The sequence below is a fragment of the Salmo salar genome, unplaced genomic scaffold (genome assembly GCF_905237065.1).
Source record: "Salmo salar unplaced genomic scaffold, Ssal_v3.1, whole genome shotgun sequence".
NCBI lineage: Eukaryota > Metazoa > Chordata > Actinopteri > Salmoniformes > Salmonidae > Salmo > Salmo salar.
This window is the reverse complement of record NW_025547711.1, coordinates 50321-57500: the sequence shown is the minus strand read 5'-3', so window position 1 is coordinate 57500 and position 7180 is coordinate 50321. Positions and strand designations below refer to the sequence as shown.

General features: G+C 53.1%; 1 pseudogene; it reads left to right on the top strand.

Moving 5' to 3' along the window:
* LOC123732227 (GRB2-related adapter protein-like) overlaps positions 1 to 4783 on the top strand; it is an 18890-nt pseudogene extending 14107 nt beyond the window's left edge.
* The last annotated feature ends 2397 nt before the right edge of the window (positions 4784 to 7180 follow it).

Below are 7180 nucleotides of genomic sequence, written 5' to 3'. Positions count from 1 at the left end.
ATTTGATCATTTATATGTTTTTGCTGTTTGTTCTTCGTTATAGATAGATTGGAGAAGTGGTTTATACATCTCCATTTTGGATAGATTTATGACGTTCCTTCTTTTAGGGTATTTCTGTAATTGTTTTAGTGATTCACCATAGAAGAAGACGTGGACTCAGGGGGGTTTTCTGGTTCTCTGTGTTTTTTGGGGTTGGACAGGTTTCTCCATTTCTTTCATAGGTTTTTGCATTCTTCATCAAAACATTTGTCATTGTTGTTAATTTTCTTCAGTTTTCTGTTTGACATTTTTTTTTAGATTTGATGGAGGGAAGCTGAGAGGTCAAATATACTGTTAACATTTTCTACTGCCAAGTTTACACCTTCACTATTACAGTGGAACGTTTTGTCCAGGAAGTTGTTCTAGAAGGGATTGAATTTGTCGTTGCCTAATTGTTGTTTGGTAGGTTTCCACACTACTTTCCTTCCATCTATAGCATTTCTTTATGTTACTCAGTTCCTTTGGCTTTGATGCCTCATGATTGAGTATTTCTCTGTTAAAGTAGACTGTGATTTAGCTGTGATCTGATAGGGGTGTCAGTGGACTGACTGTGAACGCTCTGAGAGACTCTGGGGTGATCTCAGTGATAAAGTAGACTATGTACATACCCAGCGTGCGACAGAGCTGCAGGAGTTGTCACCCATTTTTTGTTAGTTGTTTTTGTCATAGTTGTGTCTAAGGGGGGCATATTTGGGGAGGGAATGATTGATTTCCCCCTCCAGGATGGAGAAGCTGGCATCGTTATAGTATGGGGGATTCTAGTGGGGGGATATAGGTAGGATGGAGAAGCTGTCTTCATTATAGTATGGGGATTCTAGTGGGGGGATATAGGTAGGATGGAGAAGCTGGCATCGTTATAGTATGGGGGATTATATTGGGGGATATAGGTAGGATGGAGAAGCTGGCATCGTTATAGTATGGGGGATTCTAGTGGGGGGATATAGGTAGCACACAGGAGGATATTTATAATGAGGTCCTCTTTGGGGGGGGGGCATGGGTCTGATCTGAGGGGGCCTAAATTGGGTGTGGGCATGGTTGGCTTAGGGGGGTGTCCCACAGGTCTGGGAGGGGTGGGGAGTCTCCCTGGTCTGGGAGGGGAGGGGAGTCTCCCTGGTCTGGGAGAAGAGGGGAGGGGAGTCTCCCTGGTCTGGGAGGGGGAGGGGAGGGGAGTCTCCCTGGTCTGGGAGGGGAGGGGAGTCTCCCTGGTCTAGGAGGGGAGGGGAGGGGAGTCTCCCTGGTCTGGGAGGGGGGGGGAGTCTCCCTGGTCTGGGAGGGGAGGGGAGTCTCCCTGGTCTAGGAGGGGAGGGGAGGGGAGTCTCCCTGGTCTAGGAGGGGAGGGGAGGGAGTCTCCCTGGTCTGGGAGGGGAGGGGAGTCTCCCTGGTCTGGGAGAAGAGGGGAGGGGAGTCTCCCTGGTCTGGGAGGGGAGGGGAGTCTCCCTGGTCTGGGAGAAGAGGGGAGGGGAGTCTCCCTGGTCTGGGAGGGGGAGGGAGTCTCCCTGGTCTGGGAGAAGAGGGGAGGGGAGTCTCCCTGGTCTGGGAGGGGGAGGGAGGGGGAGTCTCCCTGGTCTGGGAGGGGAGGGGAGTCTCCCTGGTCTGGGAGGGGAGGGGAGTCTCCCTGGTCTGGGAGGGGAGTCTCCCTGGTCTGGGAGGGGAGGGGAGTCTCCCTGGTCTGGGAGGGGAGTCTCCCTGGTCTGGGAGGGAGTCTCCCTGGTCTGGGAGGGGAGTCTCCCTGGTCTGGGAGGGGAGGGGAGGGGAGTCTCCCTGGTCTGGGAGGGGAGGGAGTCTCCCTGGTCTGGGAGGGGAGTCTCCCTGGTCTGGGAGGGGAGGAGGCTCCCTGGTCTGGGAGGGGAGTCTCCCTGGTCTGGGAGGGGAGTCTCCCTGGTCTGGGAGGGGAGGGGAGGCTCCCTGGTCTGGGAGGGGAGTCTCCCTGGTCTGGGAGGGGAGTCTCCCTGGTCTGGGAGGGGAGTCTCCCTGGTCTGGGAGGGGAGGGGAGGGTGTCTCCCTGGTCTGGGAGGGGAGGGGAGTCTCCCTGGTCTGGGAGGGGAGGGGAGGGGAGTCTCCCTGGTCTGGGAGGGGTTGTATATTGAAGAGGTCTGGGGGTGGCTTGTCTGTGGGGGTTATATAATGAAGAGGTCTGGGGGTGACTCGTCTGTGGGGGTTATATAATGTAGAGGTCTGGGGGTGGCTTGTCTGTGGGGGTTATATAATGAAGAGGTCTGGGGGTGACTCGTCTGTGGGGGTTATATAATGTAGAGGTCTGGGGGTGGCTCGTCTGTGGGGGTTATATAATGAAGAGGTCTGGGGGTGACTCGTCTGTGGGGGTTGTATAATGAAGAGGTCTGGGGTGACTCGTCTGTGGGGGTTGTATAATGAAGAGGTCTGGGGTGGCTCGTCTGTGGGGGTTATATAATGAAGAGGTCTGGGGATGGCTCGTCTGTGGGGGTTATATAATGAAGAGGTCTGGGGGTGGCTCGTCTGTGGGGGTTATATAATGAAGAGGTCTGGGGGTTGCTGGCCTGTGGGGGTTATATAATGAAGAGGTCTGGGGGTGGCTCATCTGTGGGGGTTATATAATGAAGAGGTCTGGGGGTGGCTCGTCTGTGGGGGTTATATAATGAAGAGGTCTGGGGGTTGCTGGCCTGTGGGGGTTATATAATGAAGAGGTCTGGGGGTGGCTTGTCTGTGGGGGTTATATAATGAAGAGGTCTGGGGGTTGCTGGTCTGTGGGGGTTGTATAATGAAGAGGTCTGGGGGTGGCTGGTCTGTGGGGGTTGTATAATGAAGAGGTCTGGGGGTGGCTGGTCTGTGGGGGTTATATAATGAAGAGGTCTGGGGGTGGCTGGTCTGTGGGGGTTGTATAATGAAGAGGTCTGGGGGTGGCTGGTCTGTGGGGGTTATATAATGAAGAGGTCTGGGGTGGCTCGTCTGTGGGGGTTGTATAATGAAGAGGTCTGGTCTGACCCGTTCGGGGCTGGGGGAGGTATCTTTCTCAAGAGAGGCTGATTCTTTGATTAGGTGGGAGTCCAGCTGAACCTGTTTGGGGGGGGGGTTACCCTGTACCATTACTGTTCCAGACTTATAGAGATTTATATTAGCTGAGTCTTCGTTGTCTAGTATCCTGAGTTTCCACCCCTCGTTAACCCCCCCTCTCTTAACATAGGGGTAGTGTGCTAATAGTGTGCTCTCTCTCTCTCTCTCTCTCTCTCTTCCTCCTCTCTCTCTGTCTCTCTGTCTCTCTGTCTCTCTCTCTTCCTCCTCTCTCTCTTCCTCCTCTTCCTCCTCTCTCTCTCTCTCTCTCTCTCTCCTCTCTCTTCCTCCTCTCTCTGTCTCTCTGTCTCTCTCTCTCTCTCTCCCCTGTCTCCCTCTAGTTATGGGGACCATGTGCAGCACTTCAAGGTGCTCCAGGACAGGTCAGGACAGTACTTTGTTTGGGAGGAGATGTTCTTCTCTCTGAACCAGATGGTGGAGTTCTATCATAGCAACAGCATCGCCAAGGAGGGAATCGTCGTCCTACGAGACCCAGAACAATGTGCCAGGGTAACAACTGAACATATCAATTACATTTCAATTAATCTCTCTGTCTCTCTCTCTCTCTCTCTCTCTCTCTCTCTCTCTACCTCTCTACCTCTCTCTCTCTACCTCTCTACCTCTCTCTCTCAACCTTCCTCTCTCTCTCTCTGTCTCTCTCTCTCTCTCTCTCTCTGTCTCTCTACCTCTCTCTACCTCTCTATTCTGTTATTTCTCTCTCTCTGTCTCTACCACCCCTCTCTTACTAGCCTGGTCTGAACATTACTAGCCTGGTCTGAACAATACTAGCCTGGTCTGAACATTACTAGCCTGGTCTGAACATTACTAGCCTGGTCTGAACATTACTAGCCTGGTCTGAACAGTACTAGCCTGGTCTGAACAGTACTAGCCTGGTCTGAACAGTACTAGCCTGGTATGAACAATACTAGCCTGGTCTGAACAGTACCAGCCTGGTCTGAACAGTACCAGCCTGGTCTGAACAGTACTAGCCTGGTCTGAACATTACTAGCCTGGTCTGAACATTACTAGCCTGGTCTGAGACGTGCATAGCATCAGCAGGGTTTGTATTCATCATTGGTCTAACCCTGTCCTGTACCCCCCCCCCCTCCAGCTCCCCCACCACGCCCACGCTCTGTTTGACTTCACCCCCCACCACCCCTCCCAGCTACGCTTCCTCCGCGGTGATATCATCGACCTGCTCGACTGTTCCGATTCGCTGCGCTGGAGAGGCCGTTGTCATGGACGCGTCGGATTCTTCCCCCCGGAGTATGTCCAGGCCGTCTACCAATGACCCCGCCCCCATCTACAACGGACCCCGCCCCATCTACAGCGAACCCCACCCCCATCTACCAATGACCCCACCCCCATCTACAATGGACCCCACCCCCACCCCCATCTGCCCCCGCCCCATCTACTACGGCCCCGCCCCATATATCACTGACCTGTCAATCAAACTACTGACTCCACACACATCTACCACTGACCTGTCAATCAAACTACTGACTCCACCCCCATCTACCACTGACCTGTCATGATTGAACACAGACTCTGGGACCGGGACAGACCATATTAAAATGAGAGGAGAGACAGAAAGACAGAGAGACTGAAGAGAGACTGGAGAGAGACTGAGGAGAGACTGGAGAGAGACTGAAGAGAGACTGGAGAGAGACTGGAGAGACTAGAGAGAGACTGGAGAGAGACTGGAGAAAGACTGGAGAGAGACTGGAGAGAGACTGGAGAGAGACTGAAGAGAGACTGGAGAGAGACTGGAGAGAGACTGGAGAGAGACTGGAGAGAGACTGAAGAGAGACTGGAGAGAGACTGGAGAGAGACTGGAGAGAGACTGGAGAGATACTGGAGAGAGACTGAAGAGAGACTGGAGAGAGACTGGAGAGAGACTGGAGAGACTAGAGAGAGACTGGAGAGAGACTGAAGAGAGACTGAAGAGAGACTGGAGAGAGACTGGAGAGAGTCTGGAGAGAGACTGGAGAGAGTCTGGAGAGAGACTGGAGAGAGACTGGAGAGAGACTGGAGAGAGACTGAAGAGAGACTGGAGAGAGACTGGAGAGAGACTGGAGAGAGACTGGAGAGACTAGAGAGAGACTGGAGAGAGACTGAAGAGAGACTGAAGAGAGACTGGAGAGAGACTGGAGAGAGTCTGGAGAGAGACTGGAGAGAGTCTGGAGAGAGACTGGAGAGAGACTGGAGAGAGACTGGAGAGAGACTGAAGAGAGACTGGAGAGAGACTGGAGAGAGACTGGAGAGAGACTGGAGAGAGACTGAAGAGAGACTGGAGAGAGACTGGAGAGAGACTGGAGAGACTAGAGAGAGACTGAAGAGAGACTGGAGAGACTGGAGAGAGACTGGAGAGAGACTGGAGAGAGACTGGAGAGACTAGAGAGAGACTGGAGAGAGACTGAAGAGAGACTGGAGAGAGACTGGAGAGACTAGAGAGAGACTGGAGAGAGACTGGAGAGAGACTGGAGAGAGACTGGAGAGAGACTGAAGAGAGACTGGAGAGAGACTGGAGAGAGACTGGAGAGAGACTGAAGAGAGACTGGAGAGAGACTGGAGAGAGACTGGAGAGACTAGAGAGAGACTGAAGAGAGACTGGAGAGAGACTGGAGAGAGACTGGAGAGAGACTGAAGAGAGACTGGAGAGAGACTGGAGAGAGACTGGAGAGAGACTGGAGAGAGACTGGAGAGAGACAGCAGCTGGAGAGAGACTGGAGAGAGACTGGAGAGAGACTGGAGAGAGACTGGAGAGAGACTGGAGAGACTAGAGAGAGACTGAAGAGAGACTGGAGAGAGACTGGAGAGAGACTGGAGAGAGACTGAAGAGAGACTGGAGAGAGACTGGAGAGAGTCTGGAGAGAGACTGGAGAGAGACTGGAGAGACACTGGAGAGAGACTGGAGAGAGACTGGAGAGAGTCTGGAGAGAGACTGGAGAGAGACTGGAGAGAGACTGGAGAGAGTCTGGAGAGAGACTGGAGAGAGTCTGGAGAGAGACTGGAGAGAGACTGGAGAGAGACTGGAGAGAGACAGCAGCTGGAGAGAGACTGGAGAGAGACTGGAGAGAGACTGGAGAGAGACTGGAGAGAGACAGCAGCTGGAGAGAGACTGGAGAGAGACTGGAGAGAGACTGGAGAGAGACAGCAGCTGGAGAGAGACTGGAGAGAGACTGGAGAGAGACTGGAGAGAGACTGGAGAGAGACTGGAGAGAGACAGCAGCTGGAGAGAGACTGGAGAGAGACTGGAGAGAGACTGGAGAGAGACTGGAGAGAGACTGGAGAGAGACTGGAGAGAGACAGCAGCTGGAGAGAGACTGGAGAGAGACTGGAGAGAGACTGGAGAGAGACTGGAGAGAGACTGGAGAGAGACTGGAGAGAGACAGCAGCTGGAGAGAGACTGGAGAGAGACAGAGGAAAAAATGCCATCAGGGAGACATGAGAGGACCAGAGAGCTGAGGAGCCTCCAGGAGAAAAGCCATCTCACTGTGGAATATGGACCAGAGAGCAGAGCAACACTGATGCCACTCACACCACACATTCCACTAGGACCTGTGTGTGTGTGTGTGTGTGTGTGTGTGTGTGTGTGTGTGTGTGTGTGTGTGTGTGTGTGTGTGTGTGTGTGTGTGTGTGTGTGTGTGTGTGTGTGTGTGTGTGTGCCCTGTATTCTCTGTAGCAGTAAGAGATGACTGTGTTAGTGAGTTAGTGAACAACACACCTGCTGTACCAAACACTGTAAAGGACAACACGGTAACAGCAGTCTGTCAGGACAACACGGTAACAGCAGTCTGTCAGGACAACACGGTAACAGCAGTCTGTCAGGACAACACGGTAACAGCAGTCTGTCAGGACAACACGGTAACAGCAGTCTGTAAAGGACAACACGGTAACAGCAGTCTGTCAGGACAACACGGTAACAGCAGTCTGTCAGGACAACACGGTAACAGCAGTCTGTAAAGGACAACACGGTAACAGCAGTCTGTCAGGACAACACGGTAACAGCAGTCTGTCAGGACAACACGGTAACAGCAGTCTGTCAGGACAACACGGTAACAGCAGTCTGTCAGGACAACACGGTAACAGCAGTCTGTCAGGACAACACGGT